Raw genomic sequence first — 18,439 nt, forward strand, 5'->3', positions numbered from 1 at the left:
ACTGCTTCAAACCCACCAGCTCCTCCCCTCGCTCTCTTCCCCTTGAGTTGTGAATCATCCTGTGTCTGGTCTCATCTGCTCTGCTCCTTTCTATGTCTAAAAACAACAGTAAAGATGAAGGGGAAAACATCGGTCGTTATTGTATATACTTCTCTCATGCTTCCTTCTGTTAGATGCGTATTTTGATTTTAAAAAATAATAACTGAGTACATCCGAGATTTGAGACTTGAACAGTGAGTGTCACCGACTGTGCTGCAGGTGCCTGTGAGAAATTGTTTCCCAGATGCTCCCTCTATACTCAATGGAGACAAGAGAAAACACTAGAGGCTGGGTCCTCCCAGCCTATAACTGGCACGCAAAAGAAAGCTTACAAATCTCTTTGGGACACCCTTGCTCTGCGTTTCGGTCAGGACATTTGAGGGTAATAGCAATGAGCAGCTGTTTGGAAACAACTGCGTTTCTGTGCAGGCAGATTTCAGATGAGACTGTGTGGAACCATAAAAAATTTCAGTCGCTATTTAGAGTACTAAGGAAGACAAGTTAGACTTGGTCCTTATTCCCCTGTCACCCCCCTGCCCTTTCCTGAAGAAACAGAGTGGAAGAAGCTATGGAAGAAAGTGGAAGATTACAGAAATATACTTGATATTATTTATTTTGAAATCAACATATTCTCGGTGATTCCTAGCCCAAAAAGGCAAGTATTGAAAAGTAGAAAGAACAGCTTTCACCATACAGATTTGATTTGATTTCATTTGCTTTGGTTGTTTAATGTTTGTGCAATAGAAGAGGAGAGTTTGGCACATAGGTGTGACAGAGGTTTGCAACAGGTCTGAGTGAATGAATTTGGGATTACCCAGGAATGGGGTGAAATAGCTAACAGCCTCTTTAAAATGTGTTCTGGAGAAAAAAATCCTTTGTGAGTGTTTGGAAAGGGTAGATAAGGGAGAACAAATTCTGTGAGGACTCCCACTGAAATGTGAAACAGAAAAATTGGGGTGGCAGAAATGCTTATAGGACTGTCTCTGTCTGTGTCATATAGGAAGACTGCAAGAAAGGAAAACAGCAGAAAAGGAAGGATCGAACTTTTCAGCCAGACGGTGAAATTATCACAGTTGGTTTTTGCCAGGTTCCTGTCTCATCAGGATGAACTGAAATTGAGCATGGGACCAGAAAATGAAAGTGCAGTTACTGAGTTCATCCTAGAGGGTTTCTCAGGGCTTGATCAAAGACTACAGCTATTTCTCTCTCTGGTCCTTCTGCTCGTCTACCTGACAACAGTGGTGGCGAACATGACCATCATTTTCCTGGTGTGTACGGATCACCGCCTGCAAACCCCCATGTACTTTTTCATCAGCAACCTGTCCTTCCTGGAGATCTAGTTTACATCCTCCACAAGCATCAAACTCGTTGTGATCCTGGCTTCTGGGAGGAGAAGAATCTCCCTAAGCAGCTGCTTTGCCCAATCCTATTTCTATTTTACCCTGGGCTGCACAGAGTTTGCTCTTCTGGTTGTCATGTCCTTTGACCGCTATGTTGCCATCTGCCAGCCTTTGTGTTACGCTGCCATCATGAAGCCTCAGCTCTGCATCCGCCTGGTTGTTGCTGCTTGGGTCACAGGCATCACACTCATGAGTTACCGTCTGGTCCTCCTCCACACGCTGACTTTCTGTGGCTCCAACAAGATCCACCATTTTTTTGGTGACAACTCCCCCTTGTTCAAATTGTCCTGCTCTGACACCAGCCTGCTTTGGAAACTAGACTCTTTTTTATTGCCATTTGTCGTACTGGGTTCCTTATGTTTAACTCTGGCATTTTACATGGGCATCCTTCTCTGTATTCTACACCTTCCAGCAGCCTCTGGGAGGAAAAAAGCTTTTACTACATGTTCTTCCCAACTCACCACCTTGGCCATTGTATATGGGAGCTGCATTGCTCTCTACGTGTGTCCTTCCGAAGATGTTTCCTTGGAGACAAACAGAATCGTAGCTTTGCTGAACACCGTCCTGTACCCATTCTTAAATCCATTCGTCTACAGCCTTAGAAACAAGGCTGTGATGCTGGCCCTGAACAAAGCCATTGCCCGTGCAACAGTACAGCTTTTCCCCTCATCATGATGCCTTTCTGGACACTGATTCCAATGACCTGCTGTCACCTCTTAAATGATACCAGTGCATATGTATGTGACCTCCAAACACAGATGCCTCAGGAGGCTGATGTTCTTGTGGGGTTGTGTCAGGCTAAGTGATACGAAACTCATCTGTACAGTCGAAGAAAGCACTACCAATGGCAGGAGGAGTAGCTCAGCTAATACCCTGCCTCAGCTCTCCCAGACCCATCCCAGGAGAGCCACCAGCTCATCAAGAGCCCTTCTCTGCAAACTAAGAAGAGCACAGAAGCACAGTGGCAGGTGGGAACCCATATTACAGGCTCCTGAGGCATGAACAAGTTGTCCCAGCTCCTTCCAGGGCTGCCCTGGGAGAGCCATCAGCCCTGTTTCCAGGTGTCAAACCCATCAAGACAAGTCACTGAGAGCAGCTTTCTGGATCACCACTTGGGCTAAGGGGACTGTTGCCTGGAGGTGGAGGACACCTTTTGGGATGCAGGGCAGGAGCTTTTTTGGATTGCACAGGACTTATCATGGGAAGTTTAGGGGAGACTCTCGACCAGTGTAACCTGTTCTGTCTTCTCGTGAAACTTTACTTCCAACTCTTTCCTGGGTGAGTGAGTCTCTCCTCTGTGTGAATCTATGAGCACAGGGGTGTGAGTGCAGCAACTGCAGCAGGACCAGGGCATCAGACAGGCCTTGTGTCGTTTGTGCCAGCAACTGAGAGACGGGAGTAACTGGACGTCAGAGTTTGCGTGTGGGTGTGTATGTGAGACTGAGGTGGTCTGTACCAGCACCTAGAATGGGACTGTAGCCTCAGGGGCTCATACTGAGGAGACTGAGTGTCAGAGCCTGGGTGCTGGAGGGATCCATCCTGTACAGGTTTGTCTATAGAATAGAATGGTTCAGTTGGAAGGGGCCTACAATCATCATCCAGTCCGGCTGCCTGACCACTTGCCACCAAAAGATAAATCATGTCCTTAAGGGCATTGTCCAAATGCCTCTTAAACACTGACAGGCTTGGGGTGTTGACCGCCTCTCTAGGAAGCCTGTTGAAGGGTTTGACCACCCTCTTGGTAAAGAAATGCTTCCTAATGTCCAGTCTAAACCTCTCCTGATGCAGCTTGGAACCATTCCCACATGCCCTGTCACAGGATACCAGGGAGGAGAGCTCAGCACCTCCCTCTCCACGTCCCCTCCTCAGGAAGCTGTCGAGAGCAATGAGGTCACTCCTCAGCCTCTTTATTTCCAAGTTACACAAACCCACTCTCCTTAGCCGTTCCTCATAGGACATGCCTTCTAGCCCTGCCACCAGCTTTGTTGGCCTCCTCTGAGCACCTTAAGTATCTTAACATCCTTGAAAATTGTGGGGCCCAGAAGTGCACACAGTGCTCAAGGTGAGGCCACACCAACGCTGAACAGAGTGGGATAATCCCGTCTTTGGGTTGGCTGGTTCTACTTTGTTTGATGCACCCCAGTATCTAGTTTGCCCTCTTGGCTGATGGGGAACCTTCGAGACTCCTGTTGAGCCTGCTGTCAACCAGCACCCCCAGATCCCATTCTACAGGGCTGCTCTCCAGCCAGTCCTCTTCCAGTCTACACTTATGACTGGTGTTCTTTCATCCCAGGAGTCGAATCTGACATTTGTTCTTGTTAAACACGGTGACTCCTCTGGGTCATGGATACAGGTATTAAATTGAACAGGACCCAGAAAAGGTCTGTGTGTTCCCCACGTACGTCCCAGTATGTATCCTTGCTAAGTCCATACTGCCTGCATTTGGACACATTCTTCTCTTTTAGGGGCCCAGGAACATCACCCAAGAGGACTCTAATTGATGACACACTCCTCATCAAAATGAGCTTTTAGAATCATGAATCATGGATAGATTTGGTTGGAAGGGACATTCAATAGTCATCTAAAGACACTGAAATCATTTAGTCCAAACCCCAGCTGAGGCAGGGCCAGCTGGAGCAGGTTGCTGAAGACCTGGTCGAGGTCGGTTGATGGAGACTCCACCAATCCACTGGGGCACTCTGTTCCAGTTGTTGACCACCCTTCCAGTCAAAAAGCATTTACCTGTTTCAGACAGAATTTTGTGTCTATATATCTGTGTCCATCACCCCCTTGTCACTGGGAACTACCAAGAAAAGTTTGGCTCCCTGGTCTTCATGCCCTCCCATCAGGTATTCCTATACATTAATAAAATCCCTCCATGCTTCCTTCTCCAGACTGAACAGTCCCACAACTCTCAGCCTTAACACCTATGAAAGCTGCTCCAGTCCCTTAAACCAGCTCTGTGGCCCTTTGCTGGACGTGCTTTAGTAGAACAGCAACTTCCTCGCCCTGGGCAGCCCAGCACTGGACACAGCACTCCAGGTGTGTCCTCACCAGTGCTGAGTGGAGGGGAAGGGTCACCTCCCTCCACCTGCCAGCATCGCTTTTCCTAATGCAGTTTTAACCTAATGTTTCTCTACCCGTCCCGACTGGAATGGCCTGACTTGGGTAGAAGAATATTGAGGGAGACCACGGCAAGGGTTGGGCTGAAGCTGAGGCAAATGGCAGCCACTTTTTATCTGCTCGTGCACAAGTGCAGGCTGTCAGGTTGGTGAGGCACGAGTGACCCTTGGAGAGTCCATGTTGACAGTCACTCTCTCGCAGGTGCTCAGAACTGTCACCCATGAGGACTCTCAGTGATGTCACACTCCTCCCCAGCGTGAGCTTGTACAGTCTGGGGTTCCCTGGGATGCACTTTTGGCCTCTTTCAAAGATGGATGTTTGTCCTCTCTCAGAAGAGACCTCTGCCAATCCCATGACCTTTCCAAAGGGATATTCCAAAGAAATATCCATCTTCCCCTGTGAGTTCACTAACACTGTTCTTCCTGTTCTATGGTGGATCTAATTTCTTTAATCTTTCAGATATTTGCACCTGTTCAGGATACAATGACCATTTCTGAAGTCATCTTTTCAGATGCAGACTGACAAAGATCATTAGTCTCTGGTTTCCTCCTCCCCTTAATCTTTGCTCATCAGATGCCTCTCACCTAGGTTGCTGTTTTGAGCTTCAGGCAGTAAAATCTTACCTGTCTTTCAACAGTCTGATTGTGTCCTTAGCCAACCCTTTCATTGTCTTTATTTCTAATTATCTTGTATCCACCTACTGTAGATATTTCTCCTCAGATTATCGCTTGTAGGAAGTTCAAGCTCATTAGAGACAGCTCGGACAGAGCATATGCTTGCAGAGTGTGTTTTATTGTTCATGAAACTTCATCATGCCTCACTGTTCTCTACACATCAGGAAAGTTCTTCTGTGCCCGTGTGCAGCCAGGTCTGTCAGGAGAGCAGGCGGGAGATGATGCAATGGAGCTGTAACATCCAGCTGCAGACTGCAGGGGAGAAGGCTGATGTCACAAAAGTGATGCAGGTTCCAGGGGACAATGAGGAAAACGGTGGGGTTGGGGAGGTGAGGAGTAAGGTTGTCCATACAGTGTCAGACCTCAAAAAAAGGCCTTTCTGACCAGTCCAGACCTCCTGAGGAGACCCTCGGGATCGTTAGCACTTGGAGAATGCTGCTCTAACCCCTTCTCTGAAAGAAAAGGCAGAAGGTGTAACCCTTAAAAAAAAAATAAAAATTCTTAGATGTACTTTGCAAACTTCTTCCTGAACTATACTATGAAATAGCTCCAGTTATCTGTGCAAGTTTTGAAGACTTGAAGAAAACGACAAGATAAACAGCTCATTAGGGCATTTGGGGCTCATTCCATGACCCTCAGGTACTGAGAGAAGCCTGAAGAAACCTCTCCAGAAGTCAAAGTCAGAAGCAAAGCCCAGAAGTCCCTTGAAGCCCTGACTGGTCCCCCTGAGGGCCCTTACTGACAAAGCCTCCCCAGGGCCTCTTTAGAGCAGATCACTGGAGGCCATGCTTGCAGGCAGGCCAAGGCCCTGTGCAGGGGGCTGGAATGCTGAGAAAACCCTTTGCTTTGCTTTAGGAAGCAGAAAGGCCAAGCCCTGACCCTCAGGCCCTGCCAAGGCCCATCCTGACACCCTCCAAGTTCCATCTCACCAGCTTCGCTGGCAGAGGCAACTGCTCTAGTCAAGAGGACCAAGACCTCAGGCCTCTTGGACCTTTCAGCCTTGCTACAGCCCTTGGCCATCTCTCCTGCAGCCTGTCCTACCCTGCCCCAAGCCTGCCCCTCTTTCCCTTCAGGCTCTTCACACCCTGCTTGCTTTCCCACCCAGCTCTCACCCCACCATTTCTACACCTTCCCTTGTGTCTCTCCACTCTCGCTGGCCATTCCATGAAACACAAAGCCATAGGCTGATACAGATGCCCTCTGGGGGACCTCTTGCACTGCAAGACTACCCTCTGTGGGACATTTCTTTTGTTCTCCCCTCCAGTCTGAACCTTCCAAGCTGCACTTTGTGGAGGTTTCCTTCTCTTCCCACTACCAAGAAAATCTCCATCATCACTGAAACCACCCTTCAAGCAGGTGCACGCTGCTCCTGTAGTGCCCTCAGCCTCCACTTCAGCAGGCTAAAGAAGCCCAGAACCTTCATCCTTCCTGCACTGGCTCCAAAATCCAGCCTGGTAGATCTCCTCGGCAGGCTTTCCTTTTCCTCCCCATTCCTCCAGGCAAGGCAGCCCCAAAGCCAGACTCCAAAGTCATCCAGATGGGGCCACAGCAGTGCCGAGCCAAGGGGGATTACAGGTCCCTTGTCTGGGTGGCCACACACTCCCTAGCGTAGCCCCGTCTCTGCAGCCCCATCTGCAGCTGGACTTACACACGGTGAGCATGTACCACCGGCTCCTCTGGCATCCCTCGTAGTGCCCAGGCCCTTCTACTCAGGGTCTTGGCTGTGCTGCCCAGCTGTATTTTCTGGTTTTGTGGGGCAGCATTGAGTGCCTTCTCCTTGTTGCCGTGGCCCACGACCGCTGCACAGCCCTCTGTGACCCCCTGCACTATGCCCTCATCATGAGCAGGGGTCTCTGCATCTGGCTGGTGGTGGGGTAGTGGCTGACTGTCTTACCAGTGCAAGTAGGACAGACCCACCAGGAGTTCACTTTGCCCTTCTGTGCATCTCGTCACCTTCCACACTTTTTCTGTGACCTCCCCCCTCTGCTGGCACTGGCCTGTGCAGACACTTTCTGGAACCAAGGGATGCTGTACACCATCATCCTGGCATTCGGAGTCCTTCCCTTCTCCTTCATAGTTGTGTCTTACGTTAAAATTACCAGGGAAACTCTGAAAATACCTTTGGCTCTGGGCAGACACAAAGCCTTTTCCAACTGCTCTTCCCATCTCTGGGTGGTGACACTCTGCTACGGCTTGGCCACAGTCGTCTACTTAAAGCAACGGTCAAGGGATTCCATAGGCACCAACAAATACCTTGCCCTGCTTTACACAGTTGGGACCCCCATGTTTAACCCTGTCATCTATAGCCTGAGGAATAAGGAAGTGAGAATTGCCTTGAAGAGACTCCTCTGGACAAAGTGATACTAAAGAGTATGCAAAAGAGTCCCAAATAGTACCAGAACTCTCCCTGGGGTACATGGTGGCCTGAATAGAGCACCCCGTACTTGCTCCAACAAAACCGTGTGTCCAGCCTGGCTTTCATCTTCCTCAAGAAGGGGAAAGGTCTCCTGAGGCCCTCCCGTTATGCCATGCCCCACCATGACATCTTTGTCCTCCAGAGCATCTTCAGTGTCCCTCTATAGCTTAACGCCAGTAGCTACTTCAAGCTGTGCCTGACAAACCACACGTTAAAGGGAAATCATCAAAGGATGGTCAGTAGTCAATGGGGCACAGAGGGTGAAATAATCGATGAAGAGATGGCTACCCTCAGGGCTGAGAAATCGCTTGATGGACCCCACAGACTACCTACGGTGTCCCAGCGTGGAATCAGCTGTAAAAAGTTAAAAGACATGAAAGTCATGTTCCCCTGCTATGATCTCGTCCACGTAGTTGTCTAATGCTTTCTAACTTGACATAAAGAATAAAAAACTCCAATCACCAGGGGAAGAGTCCAGCACTGGAATAGACCTCTGGAGTTTGTGTTGGTTGTGCTTTAACTCCAGCCGGCAAGGTTTCCCAAGGGGAAAGCTCCGACATCCACCACAGCCACACACGCCCTTGGGGCAGTTGACCTTCTGGCACTCATGACGGCAGGCAGCTCAGGAACACGTGTGTCTGCTAGAACCGAGGCTCCAAACTCTTCTTTGCAGTCGGGGGCTAAGGCTGGATCGAGCTGCACCGACACTCCTCTTGGAGAGGAAGTTTAGAAAGTGAGGGGGGCCTGTCTGGACCTCACGATTCAGCGGTGAGTCTTCCTGGACTCTTCTAAAACACAGGGAGGGATCTCCTTCACCTGGCCTGAGGGAAGGGATTCAGCTGTCTCAAGGGAGGCATCTCATCCTGGGTCTGTAGTCCCCAGGGCTAAAAGAGGAGTTAGCTCCATCCCATGCCCACCACAAACCCGCAGGAGGGGGGATCCCTCTTGCCTCCGTTCAGACGTGCACAAGATAGGCTCCTGCACGTGAGCTCCTTGTCTCAGCTCCCTTGCTCGTTACTGGAAATGGAGGGCAGGAGGAAGGTGCTCAGGCACAGACACTTGGTGACACATTTGGTGCCAGAGGTGACCAAGATGCATGCTGGTGACTGCAAGCTCTGATGGAGCAGTTCCTAGGCACAGGGCAGCATCTGGGGGCATCTCCTTAGAGGCTGGTGGGAAATTCCGTTGGCCAGCTTAAAAGACAGAAGGTGCCCATGGGTAGTACCACTGAACCTGTAACTATTCCCTATGTCCAGGGCATCCTCTAGAGGTATTCAGCTGATCAAACGGAGCCATGTGGCACAGGCAGAGCCAAGTCTCTCTCTTTCTCTTCTCCATCAGCTCTATTTTCTCTATGGCCTTTGAGTCTAACAGCAGTTGTCTCCTGTGCATCCCTTCATTGCCTGCCCTAATTCGGGGCAGCTGAACCTCAATTTAATATCCAAATACAGGCCCATAGTGCTCCGGGAGGCACCAGGACTCCCCAGCACAACTGCAGGCACCTGGCACGGACAGCACAGGTCCAACCCAGGAACCCCGCCCCCATTCAGACTAGCTGAGTGACAGGCACCACCCAGGGCAGCTCAGAGTCAATGCCTTTGGGCCAGTGACTGAATCCCACCCCTGAAGTCACCTCAGGGGTGTCCCGTCTCTATCCAGTAAATGTCGGGCAGAGTGTGAGTACAAAGCTCATCGCAGCAGGGTCTTCGCTCATGGACATTCCTTCTCCAACTCTGCTGGTTCTTCTCTCCTCCAGTGTGTAACCGTCCCCTCGACGATACAATCACGGATCAGGCGAATGGTTTTCACAGTGTGCCTGAGTCACAGCATGTCCACATCATGGACATTTTCGACTTCATGTCTTCCTTCCTGAGGTCAGCTTCCCCTCCACCACAGGCCCTTGGGGCTGCAGAGACACAACAAACAACAAACCCCTCTCCTGTTCAGACTGCACAGCCCTGCTCTGTTTCTCTCTGGCCTTGAGGAGAGCAGGGTTTGCTCTCTTTGTGGGCACCTCCTTTCCTCTCCACACTGCCATCTACCATCCACTCCAGAACATTATGATGTGAGGCAGAGAACTCATTTAAGTCCCCTTGCGGACTTGAATTACCTGGCATTCACTGGAAGGGGACCACAACAACATGCAAACAGTTTTGGAGGTCTCTGGAGGGGCTTGGGACACAGGTGTTTATAGCACAGCTGCCAGCTTGGTCAGCAAGGGTGACGCTCATCTGCATCTGCTGCTTTCAAAGAAGGAAGAGCTGGGCATGGGTGTGAAAACCTTTCCTGTCATGACCACGGAAGCATGGCGTCTCCAAACCTAAGCAGAAGGAGAATAGAAGAGTGCAGATGCTAGACCTCAGAGGAGCAGACTTTGACCAAGCCTTGTGAATTTTAGGGCAGGAGCCCATGTGAGCAGCACAGAAGGGCAGCAATGCTCAGTCTAGCTGGTCTTCAAGGACAGTGTCTTTCAAGCACGAGAGAGTGCGCACCAAGAGTCAGGACAACAAGCAGAGCTGTCAGGAGAGAAGCTTGGGGGAACAGGAGACTCACAGGGAAGCTACACAGAAAAAAAGGAAGCCTACAAGAGGTGGATGCAAGGATCAAAAAAAGGAGGAATTCAGAACTCCCTTTAGTTTTAGAAAAGCCATAGCTTCTGTGAGGCTGACACTTGCAAGGCAATTCAAGGGCACAATAATGAGCTGTTACTGCTTCAGGAAGAGTTAAAGAAGAAATGCAGACAACGTGTGGCTGCTGCTGAATTTCCTCAGAGTAGGTGTAGAGAGGTCTGAGTCACTTTTGGCCTTTGTCTTCACCAGCAAGGTCTTCCGGTTCTGTGTGTCTAAGAGGCAGAATCCCAGAAACAATCCAACAGTGATGGAGATCAAGTCAAGGGTTACTTAGGTACGGTCAGCCCAACCCTTAGGAGCCCATTGGAGCAGACGGGATGAGGCCAAGGCTGTTGACAGACCAGGCCAGTGCCACAGCAGGGCTACTCTGGTCCAGTTGGAAGGTCTCCATGACTGGAGAAAGCAAGAAGTGAATCTCACACACGCCTTCTGAAGAGACCCAAGGGCTGAGCAGGGCAACTACAGGCTGCAGGGACAGAAGCCAGGAGCCACGTGGGCGGGCAGCAGCTCTGTGGAAATGGCCCTGGTGGTCCTTGATTATTATCAGGCAAAACACGAACCAGCAGCAAAGGTGGGCAACAGCCTCCTGGGCTGTAGGAGCAGGAGTGCAGCCACAAGAAGGGGTTGTGCTCCTCTGCCCAGCACCTTTGACATCACACCCTGCACCACGACAGGGAGACAATGGCAAACAGGAACCAGTTCACTGAAGGGCCACAGAAGTGGCAATCCTCAAATTATCCTCCAAGTGCTTGGGTGATTTCACTATCTCCAACAACAACAACAAAACCAACAACAGCATTCGTCTGCCTAAACACCAATCTCTGCAGCAGAGCCATCTGCACCAGGGTAGCCCCTCTGGGCGATGGCAACGCAATCAGCATTTGCCATCCACAGCGTGACACCCAATCCACAAGTCCCTCTCTGAAGTGGTTCAGATGAAGGGTGGCCTTGCAAAACCCACCCTTTGTGTCACCAGGTGGCATGGACACTGCTGTTTCCCTCTCAGAGCGTGGCTGAGGCTGGATCCCCTTCTCAGGACAAACTCCTTGCCAGGAAGCCACAGCCATGAGGGCAGCTCACCTGGCTCCTACTGACACTTCACTCGGTATCAGTTGTGATTGATTTGGTACTTTTCTGGGACTGCTCCTGCACAGACGATCACAAACAGACAATCACTTCATAAGACATGGTCAAAAAGGCCCTGCTGTGTCCAAGAAAGCTCACCATGAGCTCTAGAGGCACCAAGGAAGATTCTAAAAAGCACCAGGAAGATCTAAAATGATCAAGGCCTCTTCTGAAGAGGAAATGGCCCTGAGCAGTATTTGTTGGTCATGTGTAGGTGTGGGAGAGAGGGTTGGCGGATGTCAGTGAGAAATAAAGAGATTGCTGATGGCTTTATCGAATCCTTAAAAGGCTGTCCAGCAATAGAAAATAGGTAGAGGAGGAGGAGGAGGGTTTTACTGGAAACATAGCAGGAAGGAAGGCCCCTCCTGTGCATATCAGGGATGATACAGATGTTTCCAACTTGCGTGCAGGCCATGGAGATGGGGAATGCCCACTGCTGGGGGTGGCTGGGTTTAGTCATCCTCATGAGCTGACCAGCACCCTTGGATGCAACACGTCCAGTCCCATGGACTGGAAAGGGTGTGGTTTGCTAAGGGACCCCTGGCTTGATCCCCATCTGCCACTGGTTGTTCTCCTCCAGAGTCCTGCCTCACAGCTCAAACGCCTGGGAGACCTTGCTGGTGGTAACTGCGGCAAAGAGGACAGACTATCCCAGATCTATCTACATGCATTCTTACCTAATTTAGGAGTAGTCCTGTAGGATCTCTGTTTCTTTTTCAACTGTTCCTGATGTAGCAACAGCTCATCTTGGTGCCCTTGAATTACCTTTTGGGTTTCAACTGAGTTTTGATATGGGCCATTGCTGTGCCTGGGGGATGCTGTCTTTGAAGGCAAGATGTCTCCAGGCACACTGTTAAAATGCTTGGGCTCTTCCTTGGTTGAATGGTCAAGGGGTGAGTAAAGACGCCGCTGTGATGCGCTTTGTTTTCCCCCAATGTCGGCAGCTGTTAGATAGAAGAAGGGACAGACCTTGCCTCTTTGGTGGCATCTGCTGATTGATGCCTCTGACTGATGGCAACCATCAATGGCACAAAACACCAAATCCCACTCTCTGAGGTGCCATCAGGGGTGTCTCTAGCACACCTTCCCTTAATGAAAATTGCTTTTCCTGTAGGACCTGTGACTCCTGTGCCAGCCCTGGCATCTCAGGTAGCTCTGTGGGCCTGGACTGGAACTTTGACTTGAGTAGCTGCTCTGAATCGTATCACACAACGTGGGGCTGACCATGAGACAACTGCCAATGCAGTCAGTGAAGATCTAGTAAGTCCACCAGATGGAGAGGAGGAAGAGAGACACTAAGCTCTCCCTGTGGCACATGACTCCATCCCATCAGACGAACACCTCTACAGGCCACCCTGAACATCATGACAGGGACAGGTTCAGATGCCCTTTATTGGGGCATCAGCTGCCATTGCAGTTGGCCAAAGGAAAGTGCCAAGAGCCTGCAAGAAGAGGCCCCCAGATGTTGTCCTGTCCCTCTATCAGCCTGCACATATCTTCCATCTGTCTCTATTACCTGCCCATACCTTTGACCACCTCTGTCACCTCAAGTGTCACCAGAAATCTGCATCTGAACACCACCCTCCTGGCCTCCATCACCATTCATTACCATGGGAGCTGAGACCAGGAGCTCCCATGCAGGTGCCTCTTTCATGCAGACCTGAAGAGAGGCCAGGGGAAACCACCTCCTGCAGGTTTGTGGTGTGCGTGGGAGGGAGCTGAGTCCCCTTCCAGCCCCAGGGCTGCTCTCCCGGGATGAGATGCCTCAACCCATTCAGCTGAATCCCTTCCCTCAGCAGGGACACCCTGTGACTGTCTGCGTGTCCTGCCTAAGGATGGGGCAGGAAACAGCTGCCTAGGGAAGTGCTTGCTTCACTATCCTTGGAGGTACTTAAAAGGCATGGTTTGCTGGTGGACTTGCTAGTGGTATGTTAACGGTTGGACTTGATGATGTGAAGGTTCTTTTCCTACCTAAATGATGCTATGTTTCCATGAAAAGTTGGTATTTAGACCTAAGTCTGTCTCTCAGCAGGGCAATTACACCAGCAGAAAGAAGTATTTCTGCCCAGCTGAGGGAGGGAACCTCAGTGCTGACTTCAGCCTGTTTGACAGCAGGTTCCCCTGGAGCCCCAGGGACACCTGGAGTGAGCCCAGAGGGGGCAGAGAAAGGGCTGCCTTGGGCTGCTCCCCTGCTGCTGAGCTGGGCTGGGCTCCTGGGATGGAGGGAGCTGCTGGCAAGCGGGCAGCGCTGCAGAGAGACAGCTCTGCCCAGGAGCAGGGCTGGGGGTGCTGCCTGCAGGCAACAAGAGGAGAGGTGCGAGGCTGGGAGAGCTTAAAGGCAGTTGGGAGTGGGAGGATGCTGAGAGCTGACGGGGGGGAGGAACCTTCCCAGCCCTCTGCGTGGTAAGTCTCTGGGTGCAAGGCGATGCAGCTGCAGTTCCTGGAGGGCTCTGCTAAACCTGGTACATCTGACAGTTCCTGGGATCTGTCAGGAGGACTCTCTTAGTTTCTGTGCTCTAGAGGAGGAGGTGCTGCAGAGCAGGGCTTCCCTGCTGCGCCATGAGAGGGACAGGGCCTGAGGCTGCCTTCTGCTGTGGATGGTGGTGGAGGTGTGCGTGTGGGTGTTTAGCCAGCGGTGCCCAGGGCTGTCCTTCCGAGCAGGGTCCCTGCCCCCCAGGGGCTGTGTGCTGGGGCAGGGACTCTGACACCTGCCAGGGTCAGCTCTCAGCCTACCCGGGGAGCTCCCAGGGTGCTGCAGGGGAAGCTGGGGGTGGAAGGAGCCACCCCTTGCAGGGCAGAGTTCTGCTGTCAGGAGGGAGCTGTGTGGGTCAGGGCTGCTGACAGCTGCAGAGCAGTGCAAGACATTCCCAGGAGACTTTTCCAGAAGCACTGAAAGGCAGTGGCTACCTGAAAGGGAAGGACCCTGTTAGTCTTCTGCTCTGGGTGGGCGATGGGACTGAGAAATTTGTGCCTCAGTTGAGGAGGAGGCACTGAAATGCCACATCTGTTCCTCTTAGAGGTGCAGAAACCAGGCAGTATCGGAAACCAGCCCAGCGTGGCTGACAGACAGCACCAGCATGGCTCTGGCAGCCTCCTCAGGGCTGCTCGGAGGTTCCCATCAGAGCCTGCACCCAGGGAGCTGCCCCTGGGCAGGGCCCTGCTGCCAGGAGGGGTGTGCAGGGCAGAGCTGAGCCCCCAGCGGGTGGGATGGGCTGTGGGAGCAGGGGCAGGCAGGAGGGGTGGGGGCAGAGAAGCAGCTGCTGGCAGGATCAGCTCCAGGCAGCAGAGGCAGGGGCAGGGGCTGGGGGAAAGTGCAAAGAAGCCCTGGGGGAGGGCACGTGCGGGCAGCTCTCCCTTGGTCCTTCCCTGGAGGTGTCCTGTGGGTGCTGTCTGCTGGGCAAGGAGCTGCCCCTCTCCTTGGAGCATCTCCTCTGTGGGAGCCCCGACTGCCTGCTGTGCCTGTCCTGCTGGGCTTGCGAGCTGCCCCCAGAAAGGCCCAGCTCTCCCGTAGGATCCTGGGCAGTGCTGAGCCTTTCCGTGGGGGTCAGCGCTCCCCTCTCACGGTCCTTTGCTTCTCTCTGGGGGAGGTCGTGTCCTGCTCTCTCCATCACAGCTCCATCTCTGGGCTGGGGCACACAAGAGTTCACAGAGCTGCCCTTTCCCACAGGGCTCCCCTGCTCCCGTACCAGTGCAGTCGTGTGGGGCTTTTTCAAGGGGAGTTGGCGCGTGAAGTCATCTTCAGGGCAGCACGAGCGAAAGCGCAGGGCAGGTGGGAAAGAGGCTGACGGACCCTGTGGCTCTCCTGCCTCTGCCCTAAGGCACAGAGAGCTCAGCCCTTTTGCCTCTCCCGTCTCAAGACTCTTCACATTATCAGCCATACAAATGAGGATTTCCACTGTGAAAAAAACCACTCCCCAGCTGTGATGGTGGAAAATGAAAATCAGACACAATTGTTATAAGGCCATGCTCAGCCTCTGCTCTGCAGCCCAGGCTCTGGAGAGTCATGAGTGCAGGGACTGAAGTTTTCCATGACAGGTGGATTACATCTGACAGCCCTTGTGAACGTCGGAGCTGTCACAAACCAGCTCCATGTCTCCAGTGCAGAAGAGCAAAGCTGAATCCTCAGCAGCACACGGGCAGAGGTGCTGCTCCTCACCCCACGCTCAGCCAGCACAAAGCAGAGGAAGGAAATGCATCTCAGTTGGGGGTGTTGTTGTGAAAAGTGGAGTGGCTTCGCTCAGAGGACTCTGTCCTAAATTTAATCTTTCCTTTCCTTTTTTGAGCAGTGATGCCACGCCAAGACACCGCAAATGTCCAACGGCAGCTCCATCACGCAGTTCCTCCTCCTGCCATTTGCAGACACGTGGGAGCTGCAGCTCTTGACCTTCTGGGTCTTCCTGGGCATCTACCTGGCTGCCCTCCTGGCCAACGGACTCATCATCACCACCATAGCCTGTGACCCCCACCTCCACACCCCCATGTACTTCTTCCTCCTCAACCTCGCTGTTCTTGACCTGGGCTCCCTCTCCACCACTCTCCCCAAAGCCATGGCCAATTCCCTCTGGAACACCAGGGCCATCTCCTACTCGGGATGTGTTGCCCAGGTTTTTCTCTTTGTCTTCTTGATCACAGCCGAGTTTTGTCTTCTCACCGTCATGGCCTACGACCGCTACGTTGCCATCTGCAAACCCCTGCACTACGGGACCCTCCTGGGCAGCAGAGCTTGTGTCCACATGGCAGCAGCTGCCTGGGGCACTGCTTTTCCCTATGCTCTGCTGCACACAGCCAATACATTTTCACTGCCCCTCTGCCAGGGCAATGCTGTGGACCAGTTCTTCTGTGAAATCCCCCAGATCCTCAAGCTCTCCTGCTCACACTCCTACTTCAGGGAAGCTGGATTTCTTGTCGTCAGTGTCTGTTTAGTGTTGGGTTGTTTTGTGTTCATTGTGGTGTCCTACGTGCAGATCTTCAGGGCCGTGCTGAGGATCCCCTCTGAGCAGGGACGCCACAAAGCCTTTTCCACCTGCCTCCCTCACCTGGCCGTGGTCTTCTTGTTTGTCAGCACCGCCATGTTTGCTCACCTGAAGCCCCCCTCCATTTGCTTTCCATCCCTGGATCTGGTGATGGCAGTTCTGTACTCGGTGGTTCCTCCAGCAGTGAACCCCCTCATCTACAGCATGCGGAACAATGAAATCAAAGATGCCCTATTGAAACTGATGACTGGATGCTTTTTCTGAAGCAATAAACTGCCCATCTTCTCCTGCATAGCATTTATACTGTAGCACATTGCCTGCCCAGCCTGTCTTTTGCACTTTTTATTGTTGGTGGTGTTTTAGTTATCTGTGATGATGTTGTCATCCCCTTTCTCATTTACTGCCTGGTTTTCTTTTCTGACTGAGTTGTTGTGTGAATGAAGACCAGAGTTTTCTGTGTGCTTAAATGAAATAAAGGGCCCTTCAGTGACTTTTTTCACCTGAAATCCTTCCCCGAAGGTCTTTTTGGAGTTGCAGGGACAGTTCCAGTGTGGAGAGGTTGAAGAGAAAAGAGTCCTGGCATGGCAGGACTGCCAGGGAGCACCAACACTTGGTCTTTCCAGAGCTACTCTCTTTTCGCTTCCACGTTCTCCTCCTGAGCCCCTATGGTGGTGTAAGGCCTGAGTGCTCTGGCAGCTTGGTCACAGTGCTGCCATGTGGCTCTCTGGGCAGCTCACAGCTTTCCTGAGCGTTTCTCAGAGCCCCACTTAACACTAAACTTTGTGATCATGGTGAAGGCATTGAGCAGGGATGTGAGGATGGTGTAGAAAGTGGGGTTTGTGAGACTATCCCAGGAGGGCTGTTGTGAGCATCACATGGACCAGGATCAGAGCGTTGTAGAAAACAGTGACACTAGTGAGGGGAGACAAAGAGTTGGAGAGGCCTTCTGCCTGCCTGCGCTGGGCAGTAGAGTTGCCCAAGGGTGGCAGCTCTGACACACACCCAGGATGCCAGCACGGGCAGGACGGGGAGAGCTGGACCTAAAAAGCGGGTTATGGAAGCAAAGAGCCGGAGTGTCACAGTGTAACTGCAGGAGCCCTCCAGCAACGGGGTGAAATCACAGCAGCGGCCCGGTACCCCCAGGGCCACCAAACTGTATCAGGGACAAGAATGAAACGATTCCTGCAGATGACAGCAATGCCCCTCTCCAAGGTGCAGCTGCCTGCTGGAGACATACCTTCCAGCCCATGGGTCTTGCAGAGAGCAGTGGGTGGCACACAGCCCAGTGCTGCTGGCAGGGTTTGGCTCCCAGCAAGGACCACGCAGCTCATGCAAAAGGGGCGGGAAAAGCTGTAACACCACTGTGAGCACAGATGGTGCTGTTCCCGCTCAGAAACCTGAGCAGCAGCCAGGACAGGGTGGGAGATCTGTAGCTGGTCTCCAGAGAGGACACATTCCCCAGGAAGAAGTCCACAGAGTGTTACGGCTACTGGTTGGCCACCACTCGCACAATGATGTTGGTCTTCCCAACCACAACCGAGGGCAAGTCATGAGAGAGGCAGAGGGACTGACGTGTAGGAGATCTCCAGGGTGGAGAAGTTCCTCAGGAAGAAATATGTGGAGCAGTGGAGGTTTGAGTCCACAATTGTGATGAGTGCAATCACACTATTCCCGGTGAGGACCACAAGGTAGATAACAAGGAATACTGGGAAGCGCAGACCCTGCAGGCTGGAGTGCTCAGAACATCCCAGAAGAATGAAGCCAAATCTAACAGTGTGATTCTCCAAGCCTTTTCTTTGGGGCATTTTCCCTAGAAACAGCAATCCAAACCACCAGCTCTCAGAGGATGCTGATGGCCTGTCCACCATCACCCACACTTCACGCCTAGGGAAAGACTACAAACCCCAGCATCCACGGGATTGCAGGGTTAGGCAAGCTTGGCCAAGAGCTGCAGGAACGTTTGGAAATCTAACAGGGGTTGCTTGCTGCAGCACGGGTTCTAAAGAGAGGAAAGAACAGAATCCTTGAGCCTGAAAGACTGGGGTTTGTCACATGGAGA

At 52.1% G+C, this 18,439-nt stretch overlaps 2 pseudogenes; both read left to right on the forward strand.

The window, feature by feature from the left end:
- The first annotated feature begins 5,454 nt into the window (after positions 1–5,454).
- On the forward strand, positions 5,455–7,597 carry LOC147413009 (olfactory receptor 10A7-like; annotated as a pseudogene).
- An 8,120-nt stretch (positions 7,598–15,717) lies between these two features.
- Positions 15,718–16,675, forward strand: LOC104340054 (olfactory receptor 14I1-like; annotated as a pseudogene).
- Positions 16,676–18,439: the final 1,764 nt, after the last annotated feature.

Source organism: Leptosomus discolor, unplaced genomic scaffold (genome assembly GCF_034619465.1).
Source record: "Leptosomus discolor isolate bLepDis1 unplaced genomic scaffold, bLepDis1.hap2 HAP2_SCAFFOLD_35, whole genome shotgun sequence".
Taxonomy (NCBI): Eukaryota; Metazoa; Chordata; class Aves; order Leptosomiformes; family Leptosomidae; genus Leptosomus; species Leptosomus discolor.